The sequence below is a fragment of the Myotis yumanensis genome, unplaced genomic scaffold (genome assembly GCF_028538775.1).
Source record: "Myotis yumanensis isolate MYYU_CA2020_CCGP unplaced genomic scaffold, mMyoYum1.0.hap1 SCAF_17, whole genome shotgun sequence".
In the NCBI taxonomy this organism is placed as follows: Eukaryota; Metazoa; Chordata; class Mammalia; order Chiroptera; family Vespertilionidae; genus Myotis; species Myotis yumanensis.
This window is the reverse complement of record NW_027223768.1, coordinates 20,669,982-20,683,536: the sequence shown is the minus strand read 5'-3', so window position 1 is coordinate 20,683,536 and position 13,555 is coordinate 20,669,982. Positions and strand designations below refer to the sequence as shown.

At 44.2% G+C, this 13,555-nt stretch overlaps 1 protein-coding gene across 2 annotated transcripts in view; it reads right to left on the bottom strand.

Moving 5' to 3' along the window:
• The window catches only part of BRINP2 (BMP/retinoic acid inducible neural specific 2), a 93,547-nt gene extending 86,399 nt beyond the window's left edge, over positions 1-7,148 (bottom strand). For both annotated transcript variants that reach the window (XM_070396267.1, XM_070396266.1), the window contains exon 1: positions 6,433-7,148. The gene's annotated coding sequence lies outside the window, so the exon portion shown is untranslated. The remainder of the gene's footprint in view (positions 1-6,432) is intronic.
• Between the last annotated feature and the right edge of the window lie 6,407 nt (positions 7,149-13,555).

The window sequence follows — 13,555 nt, the reverse complement described above, 5'->3', positions numbered from 1 at the left end:
ACCACTGCAAGGGGGAGGCTGGCCTGGCTGGCCTTCAAGGGAAGGAACTGGGAGACCAATTATTGGGAAAGTCCAGGTGAGAAGGGAGGAGAACCTGACAAAGAGAGTGGCAGGGGGAGGGGCTTGGCTTTGAGAAACCACTGGGAGGTGAGCTGTGTAAGATCCTGGGGATTGATTGCATTTTCTTTTTTTGGGCGGGGGGGACTTGTGAGAGGAAGTAGGGCCCAGGACAACCGATATTTCTTAATAATGTCTCTGGGGGTTTGGTTGTGCCATTAACCAAAGCAGGGAACTTGGAAAAGGGAATCGTTTTATGTGTGAAATTGATGCATAATGAGTTCACCTTTGGACATTTTCATCTTGGCCATATCAAAGTCAAGACCTTGGGTAAGAAAGGAGGCTGACATTTTTTTGAGCATCTACCATGCACCTGGAACTGTGCTTGCCACCAAATATATTTTATCTCATTTAATATTGAGAACAACTCTTTGAAAGATGGGGCATGCTATTGTTTATTTATAGATGATGAAGCACAGGCCCAGAGAGGTAATGATTCCCACTTCACATAGTTAACATTGAAGAACACTAAGTGGACCAGTTTGATTAAGCCAGACTGAATGAAGTGCATACAAAGAGTAGGATTCAGTTATAAAGATGTTTGGGGCCAGATCATGGAAAACTTTGAATGGAGCTATCATCCATTCCACAGGGGTGTTGTGAGAATCAGGTGAGAGAAAGCTTGTAAAACATTTTGTAAACTGAGGAATGCTGAGAAAAAAGGAGTGCAGGTTGTGGCCAAACCTTATTGCAATGAGGAATAACAATGAGTGAATGATGAAGTTCAAATCTGTAATTATAAGTGGAATTCAATCAGGATGTCTTCTCCCCATTCTTCTTACTCATAGGCCCACAAAAGAATCTTGAACACAGCGTGTCTTTTGTTTCTTCCCTTTCCCTCACCCCAACACAGACACACACACACACACACACACACACACACACACACACACAATCTACATGTCTGGTTTGAAGAAAGCTCTCAGAAGGAGAGATGATAATGTGGCCAAGATGAGAAAGAAGAAAGGGATTGGAAAATCAAGCGCACCCAGCTGATCCCAGCTATTGTCTCCTCACACTTTGGAGTGAAATCCTAAAGATAATTGATTTGGTTATTTCTACTGTCAGGCAGAAACTCAAAAATATTAGGATAAAATTACTGGCAGCCTACCTGCTAACTGTTTGCGTGTGAAGTGACAGCTTCAATGCTTCTCAAATGCTTTAGGTGGGATGAGTCAGTTGAGGAGGTCCCTCAAGTAAAAGCCAATGTAAGCCACCTGTGCCCTCCTTGCCCTTAGACTTCAGAAACATATGCCCAGATGCCCGAGCTGCTTGTCACCCTTCCCTCCATGATCTCTATTCTCAAGTCTCTGGCTCCTCCTGTCACATGCCTCTGCAGGGCCTACACCAGCGCTGTTGAAATGAAATATAATGCGAGCCACATATATGATTCAACTTTTCTAGTGGCCTCATTAAGGAGTAAAAAGAGATGGATGAAGCTAACCTTTATATACTTTATTTAACTCAATCATTTTTACATGTAATCAATATTTAAAAATTACTGATCAGATATTTTATTGTCATTTTTTAATACTAAGTCTTCAAAATTCATCATGTGTTTTACACTTAGAGCACACATTTAAGTTCTCATCCTCTACATGTGGCTGGTGTCTAGTTTGTTGGTAGCCCGCTGCAGGCTAGGGCTCAGTCTTGGGGGCTATCAGATTGCCACACCCTCTGTTCAATCCAGCACTCCCCAAATGCGTGCATTTCATGTGAGCGTCCGTAAAAGGAATGATGGAACTGGCTGTAAAGATTCCACACTGTCATCTCAGTACTCAACTTTATTCCCATCCTCAAGACAGAGTGACAACTGCAAGAGAGATCAAACTGCATCCTAATTGGTCAGATGAGACCTGCCCTCTGCAGTCCCCAGTCTGAAGCATAACTGAGCTGACAGTCTTCACTCCCAAAGAGAAGAGGCTTTAACCACAATCACTAACCACAGGCACATGGGCCTGGACCTCTATCTTAGCCCCAAACATGGCCATGGACACTTGCAAAGAATAAAGAAAAAAGGCAGTGGCCTCACCATTCAGCTGCAGGATCATTTCACGCTGGAAAGAAAGGTGACAACAAGGCCAAGGGCAGGATTTTCAAGAGAAAGTACATATCCCTCAAGACTTGTCCCCGGGGCAAACTCGGGGACTAAGCAATCAAACAGACTGGGTTCTTGGGCATTTTCCTCTGGACCTGAGAGCAAATAGGATGTGACTTTAGGTAAGTCATTCACTCTCCTTGCCTCATAGGGACGTCCTCCATGCTGAAATGGGGCCACCCAAGCAACCAGGAACCTTCAGGGTGAATGGATGTCTCCAAACCCAGTGCAGACCAATGAATAGGGTAGTTGTGTCTCAAGGGACCTATGCTTTGCCTTGACCTTTCTTCCGAGGAGATCAGGCTCAGTGTTGGAGCAAATGAGTGTGGCTGGCTGGTCACAGCCAATCTCCTGGTGGTCTGCAGCCCTTGGCCCTTCCTTGGCCCTGCCCTGGTTGGCAGACTGCCTCTCCCCTCTGCTGCTCAGCTGAGCAGTCACAGTACTCGGTGGTACAGCTGCAGGCAATCCTGCACCCACCCCTTCTGCTTTTTTGTGGCTGCCTCCTTTGTGACTGCTACAGCATATGTTTTATTAAAAGGGAAAGAGGAGGGGAGACAAGAGGTTATGTACATGGGCATGCTCAAGAATCTTAAGATTGAAAATCTGCTCGATGTGAAATGCCTAAAGGCTTTGGTATTTTGCTGGCTCTAAGTAAACCCCAACAGGGACTTTTGGGTGGGGAAACAGGAAATGGAGGAAAAGCAGGGTTTTCTCTTAGGGGAGCCTGATTCTAAAAATATGAAAATGTTTTCTCATGTTCTCTTGAAATCTGCCTGCTGTCCCTCAATGTCTTCATCCAGTTTTTGTGATATGGTGTTGATTAGCTCTCTGACCTTGAGTTCTGTTTTCCCAGAATGTATGACTTAGGCTCCAGAGTGGGTGGAAGGCTAGGTAAATTTCAATGGCTGATGAGATGTCCAACATTTCAGTCCTCTGCCTGGCCAAAGGAAAGCTTCCTCTAGGCCAGCGGTTCTCAACCTGTGGGTCGCTACCCCTTTGGGAGTCAAACGACCCTTTCACAGGGGTCGCCTAAGACCATCCTGCATATCAGATATTTACATCACGATTCATAACAGTAGAAAAATTACAGTCATGAAGTAGCAACGAAAATAGTTTTATGGTTGGGTCACTACATGAGGAACTGTATTTAAAGGGCCAGAAGGTTGAGAACCACTGTTCTAGGCCATTATGTGCTTCAAATAATTAACCCAAGTGTATGGTCTTCCCATGATACAAGTAGGAAAGTGGCAAACCCCATGGAATCACATAAACCTGATGTTTCCAGGCTTTCAGCTTGTGCTGCCCTTGCGTCCCTGTCAGCTAGAGTCCTTTCCCCATTTCTCCCTCTTCAAACAAATCCCACCCCAGCCCCCCTGGCGTAGCACAATGGTCCCTCCTTGCAATACTGATAGCTCTCATTATCTGGACCAATCAATCCTAGATTAATTAGGTCAGCCTTTCAAATCTCTTGTATTGAACTGCTGCTTAGAATGTATAAGGCCATTTACCTTTTCCCAGATGTAAGCCTGTTTTCCTAACTAGACTGTAAGATCATTGAGGGCAAAGGCAAGGTTATTTTAAGACTTTTACCCCTCAAAGCCTTTAGTTCAGGGCCAGAGGACAAGGTGTATGTCATTGCAACCTCCCATTCTTGTAGAGTTCAGAAAAAAAAAAAAAATGAATCAGATCACAGGCATGAGATTAAGCCAGTCCTTACTTAGGAGGAGTCATGGAGCCTGAGATTGGTTTAGCAGTGATGAGACCCACACCCTACCCCATAGGTTCCCTTAATTGCCCTGAGTAAGAGCAGTTGGTTCATCTTCCTGAGGTCCTTTGCCCTTGCTTTTCCAAAAAGGGGGCTAAAATCATTCTAGTTCTACTTCTTAGGTAATCAAAGATCAGTGAGACAATAAGGCATGTGAGGATTAATTAGATGAGCTCCCTGCCATGCCCCCAGCCCATTGGAAAAGGATGCCATTATAAAATGTAGACAAGGTCTTATTTAAGAGAAATACTTGAATTGCCAAAAATACACTGCACAGTGGGGAAAACAAGCCATTAACCAGGAAACCTCAACTCTAAGCATCCCAGTCAGCAGAAAGTGCCCACATAGATGTCTCAGTCCCTCCAGATTACCTCTTGTTTGTGAGCAGGGGAGGGATTTTGGAGCACAGTCCCTGTCCCTGGAGGGGATCTCTTTGATGTGAAGCTCCCCAGTGGCTAGCTTGGGGATCAGAAGGAGTTGATGACGCAGGGTTGTTCTTTGCCCTCTGGCCTTGCTCAGTAAACAACCTGTTACGAGGCCAGAAACACCCAGAGGATGATCTTTAAGGGCCAGATAGGAGAAGATGCTTCCATCCTTGAGAGTGGCCTAGTGCTAACAGAGCAGGAACCCTCCTCCCTCCCCAGCCATCCCCTTCTCTCCTCCTGTTGTGCCCACACTGCAGCACACATCACCCCATTCCGGGTGACAAGCTGGCCCCTTGTTTGGTGAGGAAGGAGAGGCCAGAGTCAGGGATGCTTCTGTCTTCTACATGCCTACAGCTCAGCTGTCAAACCCTTTGAGGCAGCCTCCCTCATCAGGGAAGACCCTGGTCTGACATTTGCTACCTTTTCCTCAAACATCTCACAGTATCCATGCTCCGCACCTACCCAAATCATAACCCTCCTCAAGAAGCAAAGCATGCATCTTTCCCCAAAGTAGCAGCAGCAGTGACACTGGTAAAAATCTAGGAACACTGTGGTAGCATTGCTTGGTCATGCCCCCAATGCTGCAAAGCATCTTACTCTGGCTGAGCGGGAACTCTGAGAGTCCTGCCTTAAACAAATAACATACCCACAACTGTGTGAAGTCAAAAAAGAAAACACCAACTTCAGCATCCCTTTGCTGTTGCCTGATGTCATCAGACTGCCCCCCAGGGGATTCTGTGAAATACTTGAGCTGCTTGGTTAATACTGGCATTGCATGCATTCTAGAGAGCCTGATCAGAGAGTATTTCTTCCACATACCCATGTCTGGAGAAGGACAGAGGTAGAAATACTTGACTAACAACATGCCTTTCAATCTCCTGATGGGTCTATGCTGACATATTATTGTCCCTGCAGGAGAAGGCCCAGATTACCCAGCTGTAAGCAGGCCTGTTTTAGTTGCTCCCCTTTTCACAAAACATTTCTTCCTGCTTAGGGCATGGGCTTCCAGGGCTAGGAAGAGTGCACACACAGTTCTTTACAGAGGGGTCTGTTCAATCACGTTACAGTGCATGAGCTTGATTATTCGATAATACTTGGCTTAGGTCTATATACCCTGGATAAATATGTACCAGGCATTGGGACTGCTTGGTGAGGAGGAAACTCCTCTGGGCTGGAACAGCAGCTCCCAAGTTCAGGCTCCTACTAGGAAGGAACCCTCAGCCTGGAGCCTGGGCAGCAAGCTGCACATGCATGGTTTTTCTGTTGGCAACCCGCTTCCTGCATACAGCTGTGAACACACACACACACACACACACACACACACACACACGAAGCATTAGACTGTGTACTCAGGCGATCACAGAACCAGGGAGAGAGATGGCTAGATAATGTCAGCAGACCCCTCCTTCCAATGTGCAGCCAGTCTCAACTCAATCAATGGGCTCCTGCCACCACCCTGGGGAGACTATTTGCAGCCAACGGGGCTCACTCTTCAGAATTTTTTTTCTTAGTTGTATGTGCATGGGAGGAAGAGACAGGACTCTACAGGCATGTCACTGAGCTCTAGGAACATGCGAGTATAGATGTATCATGTAGAATGGCCTCAGCTCTTTGGGGTCCTTCTCAAACATAGTGAACCACGTACAGTCTCAGCTCAGCAGGCAGAAGTCCTGGGCATTTTCTGCAATTATGCAGCTCGGTTGAATTTTCTGAAGCTAATGGGAGTTGCACTAACTTTGAGGACTTAGCCCAGGCAAAAGCAATATAGGTCAGGCAGCGTGCCCAAGCGGGTGTCAGTCATGCACACCAGGAAGCAGTAACAGGGCCATCTCTAGCTAAACCCTAAATTGTATTGCTCAGCTCCACCAGACAGAAACTACCAGATGGGATCATTGCTTCTGCCTGCAACTGCCAGGCAACAGGGCAATAGGGTAGTAAGGGGGCAAATGATCCCCTTACCAAGGAACATAGCAGAAAGGGCAAGGAAAAGGGGACAGAGGAAAACCACCCGAACCCTGCACTGTTACCTTGGATCCTTGCAAGAGCCCTCCTGGCTGTATCAGCTGCTCCCCAAATGTCCACCGACTGGGAGGAGACTCCTAAAAGATTCCAGGTTTTTGTGCAACATCTCCAGTGGCAGCTTTCCAAAGTTTCTACTTCATGATTTCTTGTGGCTTTCTCATTTGGGGAAACGCGAATGCCTCTCCTTCAGCATGTGAGAGGGAAAGGAAGTCTTTTTTCAAATTCTCTTGCTCTGGGCTTTGCCTCCGCCGCTGCCTCCGCTAGACCACTTGCCGGCTGCCTTCCGCTAAGCAGCCTGGATCCCTGGCACCCAAAGCAGGTTGGAAGTGGGCTTCAGCGCATTCGGGTGGGAAAGGGAAGGAAAGTGCAACAGCAAACCTGGAGAGTCCCCTGTCTGTCCACCGAAGAGGAACCCAAGATCTCTCCTTCCTTGCAACTCTAAAGGGATTCACCCTCTTGCTCCCTGGCCCGAAATCACTGCCTAGCACATGGGCAAAGCCCGTTCCGCCGGCTTCAGGGCTCGCTCTGCTGCCCGCAGACCTGTCCCTGAGCTCGCACCGCACGGCAGGTGCCCAAACCCGGGCCAGTGCGAAGGGGATGCTCAGGCGCAGCGGAGGCGCTGTCCCGGCCGCCGCCAGCAGCTTCTGAGGCGGGCGTATTCCAGTCCGGGCTGCAGCCGCGAGCCCCTGCTCTGACTCCCGCTCCGCACCTAAGCAGTGTCACCTGCAGACTCAGACACCAGATGAGTGTCTTAAGATAACAATGCTGCCCGGCCTGCCTCTCTCTCTCTTATGCACGTAGGTTGGCAGCCAATGGGACACAGCGCCATCGTCCCCACGGGCGCCCATTGGCTGGCGGCTTGGCAGGGGGTGGGCTCGGAGTCTCCCCGCTGTCTCCTTTGGTCCGCGCCAGGCTGGGCACCAGCTCTGTTAACCCTCCCGGCCTAGCCGCAGGGACTTTTTGGTGTGGATAAGGAGGGCTTGGGCTGGGTGTCGGAGAGTCTACACAGGCTGAGGAACGGGGAGAAGCTTGGGAGCTAATTAAGTTTTCTTCTCATCTTCCTGAGTTACAATAATCATTTATCCCAGACCATTTTGTTTGCTTAACTAGAATTCCCAGAGATATGGACCCATTTGAGTCATTCTCTTTCTAATTTGAGGTTTTATTTCGTTGTTTGTGTATTTTAGCCTCTTGGTCCGGAATTAATTAGAAATGAGCCCTCAAGTCTGTGTGAGAGAGAGGGGGGGGGGGGGCGGGGAGAGGGAAAGAGAGAGAGAGAGACTTTGAACAGCTAAATCTAGAAACATTCTGTCCCCAAACCAGGATTGTGAAGGCGAAGGCAAGAAAAATTCTGGGGCGAAATTAAGGGGGGTGGGGGAATGCCCTGCTTCCAAAAGAGGGAATTGTTCTGCCTGCGCTGTTTTCCTTCTGTGTGTCTCCTTTCACGTCAGTGAGCGTAAGGAAGAGGGAATGTGAACTTCCATTTGGTTTTTAAAGGGGGACCAGAGATTCTGAACAGGCCCAGCCTTGTTTCTGTGAAGCAGGTGGTGTAGCTGAGCCTGTGAATTGAGGGTGGGGGAGGGAGGAGAGAGAGAGAGAGAGAGAGAGCGAGAAAGAGAAAAGGAAAGAGAGAGAGAGAGCAGAAAATATTAACTTTGAATCAAAGAGTGTGAAATATATCCTTGATGTCCTAATGAGGAAGCAAAACTGAATTACGTCCAGCTAACTAGCATACTACACTAAATATTGGCAAGAAAAGGGACACTAATAGTTGAAGAAAACTGCAGTTCAACAGAAGAGATAAGGGTGGGGGCTGGCAAAGGAATTTGAGGGTTTCACAGTAAGTCAATGTGGTGGGAGAAATATAGAGAAAATACACAGGGAGGGAGAGAAGTATTTTGGTTTAGTTTCTAGAATGAAGAGCAACAGCAAAGATTATTTTATTTAAAAAAACTGGAAAAAATAAAGGAATGCAGAGGCTTAATGGATGTCAAAGTAATATAAATCAGGGTTAGCCAAAAAGCATCAAGGAACCAGATGTTCTGAATGAATGGGGGTAAATTAGAAATATTCCAAAAATACACAGCCTTAGTCCCAACGATCCATCACTTTCACCTATATTATCCCCTGTGTATCTAATACAGGTTTGAGTGTCCTTCTCCATCCTGTAGGTATTTGTTTGTCTAAGCTACAAAATGTGTCAGAGAGAGGTGGTCCTAGAGCAGGGGTGGGCAAACTTTTTGACTCGAGGGCCACAATGGGTTCTTAAACTGGACAGGAGGGCCAGAACAAAAGCATGGATGGAGTGTTTGTGTGAACTAATATAAATTCAAAGTAAACATCATTACATAAAAGGGTATGGTCTTTTTTTTTTTAGTTTTATTCATTTCAAACGGGCCGGATCCGGCCCGCGGGCCGTAGTTTGCCCAAGGCTGTCCTAAAGGGTTCCCAGCTCTTGTCCTGGATAAAATATCCAAGTGAATCAGTGACAGGCTACATCTGTTGCTGTCCAACTGCTGAATTATTTACTCCTGTGCTTCTTAGTGACAGAGACCCCCTGAACTTGTCCCAGGAGCTAAGACATTATGTGTGGAAACTCATAAAATTGGAGAAGGGAGTGATTAAAGGGAAAGAGTAGTTGAACAAATTGTTATCAATTTCAATGGAAAGAAAGTTAAATTTTCCAAGATCTCTAAGGAAGCAGGAAAGGGGGGTGAAATTGGGAGACGAGAAAACAACTTGAAAAAAGAAAAACTTACTTGTACTTCCTTCTCCTATGGAGTCCTAAGCCCTCTAAAAAAATCTAATGTGGTATAATATACATTAAATTCTACATGTGTACAGTTTGATGATATTTTGCCTATACATGTATCCTTTGGAACACTACCCACGTAATTTCCAGCACTTGAAGTTTGTCCTGCCCTTCTTAGTCAAAACCTCTCTCCCCAAGTGATAACCACTATTTTGATTTCCACCTTCAAGATTAATGTTACCTCTACTTGAATTTCATAAATATAGAATCTTGGACTATACACTTTTACTCTTATGGCCTGATTTCTTTCATTTATCATTATGTCCGTGAGACTCATCCATGTAATTACATGTTTATTTTTTATTGCTGTGCTATATTTTGTTACATGACTATATTACATGAATTCATTCTCCAATTGGTGCATATTTGGATTGTTTACATTTTTTTGTCTATTATGAGCAAACCTGCTATAAATGTTCCTGTACATGTCTTTTGGTAGACACATGCAATCATTATCCGGCATATATAGCTAAGAGTGTAAATCACTTAATTTGCTTTTGTCTACTAAAAGGGAACAAAATCTCACAAAGAAGATTCTGAAGACTACATTCTTTTTGAAGTAACTGAATAAGGGGATAATGATAAAAGCTATCATGTTGAGCACCAACCAAATGCCTCAAATGTGTCAGATTATATATATATATATATATATATATATATATATATATATATATATATATTAGAAGCCAGTTGCACGAAGATTCGCGCAATAGGCCTTCCTTCCCCTGGCTGCTGGCACCGGTTTTCCTCCGGCACCCGGGACCCAGGCCTTTGGTCCGACCACAGCGGAGAAGCCAAGCCTTTTCAGTCTTTAGTCTTCACTCTGGCCGGAGCCTTCAGTCTTTGCTCTGTGCCTGTGTATGCAAATTAACCACCATCTTTGTTGGGTTAATTTGCATAGTCACTCTGGTTGGCTGGTGGGCATAGCAGAGTGACACCAATTTGCATGTTTCTCTTTTATTAGTGTAGGTATATATACATCTGTTCTAAAAAATATGTATCGTTTCTATTTTGCTAATAAGAATATTGAACACATTGTTTCAGGAAATGGTCCTTGGCTCCTAAGGATGTGTGTGTGTGTGTGTGTGTGTGTGTGTAAGTCCTCTGTGAGAGGAGCTATGAGCAAAGGAAGTGATGGAAGGTCTCACTGCATAGAAGAATCTGGGTATTGGTCTGCATGGATGGGAAGATCTAGGGAACACAGAGTGGTGCATTCCAGGTAGACAAAATGCATGAGAAGAGCAAAAATGGGCTTTAATTTGATTGGGTTGTGTATGTGTGTTGTTGTGGGGAAGGGGGAAGGACAGCGTAGTAAGCAATAAATCTAAGAGAATAAATAGTATGAGATTTGCAAGAGTTTTTAAATTTATAAACCATGCTTGAACTTATTCCCATAGGAGGGAAAATGTTTAGAATGGCATGATGAAAGCAAGATTTCATGAAGATAACCTGGCAGCTGTGTGAAGAATAGGCTAATAGCAGGGGAAGCATTTGGAAGCTATTATGAGTCAAGGAGCAAGGCCACTGATACTTAAATAAAGGAAGATGGATCTCAGGAGAAAAGTCTGGATTGGGGATAACAGAACCTGAACTTGATATTTTATAGTGTCTTAGTGAATATAAACACTTGCACTTAAAGTATCTGTAGCATATGTGATGGGCAGAGATCACTGACCTAATTTTATTGATGAGAACATTAAAGATAAGATTGGTCCAGGCTCACCTACAAATAAGCAAATTACAGAGTTGAAACTTGAATCCAGGTCTGTGGTTTCACTACATCGTGTTTGCTATACACAAAGGTAATGATTGAGATGCACACAAACTTCTAGTCCCATTTAAACTTAAGACATTACACTGTACAGATGGGCTGGTTTCTGTGAACTTCAAACTCTCCCCTATCTCTAGGTATTTAATTCCCTAAATGGAGGCCATGTGACATTGTATGACATTGTATCCAAGTTTACAGGAATCCAGTGCTCAGGCAAAATACTATCTCTTTTTATTTGTACAGTTTTCTTGCTCAGTCATTCCATAGAGAAAGAGGTATACAAAGGCTTAGACACCAAATTCCAACTACGTATACATTTAAAAATGGCCATGTACTATTTTTTTATAAATGTCAATAAGCATGTACAAATAACTATAGATAAGCACAGAATACTAAAATCAATTTATCAGAAAATCAACCCCAAATGGTTCACTTGGGTTTTCTAAAATGATTCAAGACACTTCAGAAAATTAGAGAGATTTCAAAAAAATTGATTACATGCTACTCAAAAGCAGATATTTTTTCCCCCTAGTATTTGTCCATGCCTAGCCTAATGCCCAGCATATGGTACGTTTGCATATGTTTACTGAATGAGTTATGATGACCCACAGAACCCAATGATAATTCATGGATGCTCTACCATAACCACATAGTGGAAAGAGTACTAAGGAAAAAATATGAGTTATCTCTACCCCTTCTCAGCAGATTGATCTTGGGTAGATCACCCAATTATTTCACTGGCCTCAATTTCCTCATCTGTTAAACAAAAGACTGGATTAATAGGTGATCTGGCCATTTCTCACTATTTCTCACATTTTAGGAATAAGTGTGTTTTCTTGGCATTTACCCTAATTTTTCAATGATAAATCTTATGCCGAAACCAGTTTGGCTCAGTGGATAGAGCATCGGCCTGCGGATTGAAGGGTCCCAGGTTCGATTTCGGTCAAGGGCATGTACTTGGGTTGCGGGCATGTCCCAGTGGGAGATGTGCAGGAGGCGGCTGATTGATGTTTCTCTCTCATCGATGTTTCTAACTCTCTATCTCTCTCCCTTCCTCTCTGTAAAAAAATCAATAAAATATATTTTAAAAAATGATAAATCTTATATAACTAGGTTTAATATTACTTTTTATGCTAGTGAGAGTAGGGAAAAGGTATCATGGAGTCTTTCTCTACCTCCTTGGGGAACAATGAAGTTGAGGAAGAGTTTTAGAAAGGTCATTAGCTGATAAATCTGCTTTGCAGGAGCTTGCAATGCTACATGGTAATATACCTCTGGGTTAGTTCCCAGATACAGCAGATTCAGACTTGCAATAAAGTTTTTCTTTTTCTTTTTTGAGGTAATCATGGCTCATTTTCTCTATTCCCATCCATCAATTAGAGTGACTTTGTTAAATATATGGCAAAGCTTTTTTTTTTTTTAAGGACATGCTTTTACATATGCCAATAAATTGATACCAGAAAGAATAAGAATGAAATTGTTTCTAAAATGGGGGTCCTCTTTGAAGAGTGTGGTCCAAAAAATTCCTAGGAAGTAAGAATTACCTGTAACAGCCTTATATCACTAGTATTTAAGTCAGCATTGAATCAATGATGGTGGAGGGGCATACCTTTCAAAAAGTTGTTGGTTATCATGTGAAAGTTCTGTTAGAGATCAGATTCCAGCACACATAAATGTCATTTTCTACCACTGTTTATTGCATAAGGTCATCACTTTAAGGCAACACTCCCAGCACTGATGGAAACAAAACTTATATGTATTTTTGTTGTTATTGTTGTTTTTATCTGTTCCGTTCTACTCTTTGATTGGGCTGGGCTTGTCTTGGCCCCTACCCAAGGATATCCCTTTATTCCTTTTCCATTTGTTCAGAGTGCTTGGAAACTTTAGTTCGTCTCCTGTTCTTCCAATTCCATTCACTTTACTGGATTCTCTAAAATTAAAGGGTCAACATTTATTAGAGCACCCCCCCCCAAGTCATCTTTACTAGTATATTGGTTATAACAGATAACATTTATAACAGAAATGAAACAAATGATGGGTGAGTCCTGGGGAGAGAGAAGTTGCAAATGAAAGTTCTGGTCTCCTGCTCACTGTGCGCAGTAGATTGGCTTTGCTCTTTGTTGTTCATATCTACCTCTCCATCTATATTTATCTAAATAACTAACATTTTCTTTAACTATTTCTGCAAAGTTAGTGTTGAGTAAAAAATACACAGTGCGTTTATCCCGGCATCGGCTTATCCGGTATACAGGTCCAACTAGTGGTTTAAACAAGACAGAATGGGGCCACCTATGTCCACAAAACAACTGGTGGTAACCCCTCCCACCACCACCCCCACCACCACCTCCACCACTTGCTCTGAATAAGCACCTTGCGTGTTTGTGCCCTTCTCAGCCATCTGGATGGTGTTGCTAGAGGGGAGATTTTAGACCCATTTCTAAAAATGCCTTGCTGGTAGTTGATGGCCAAGAGTCAGCTCCTCCTGAGGGAGGCAAAGGAGGAGAAAGGCTTGGGCACAGGCAGCCTGCTGGGGACTGACCTGCTC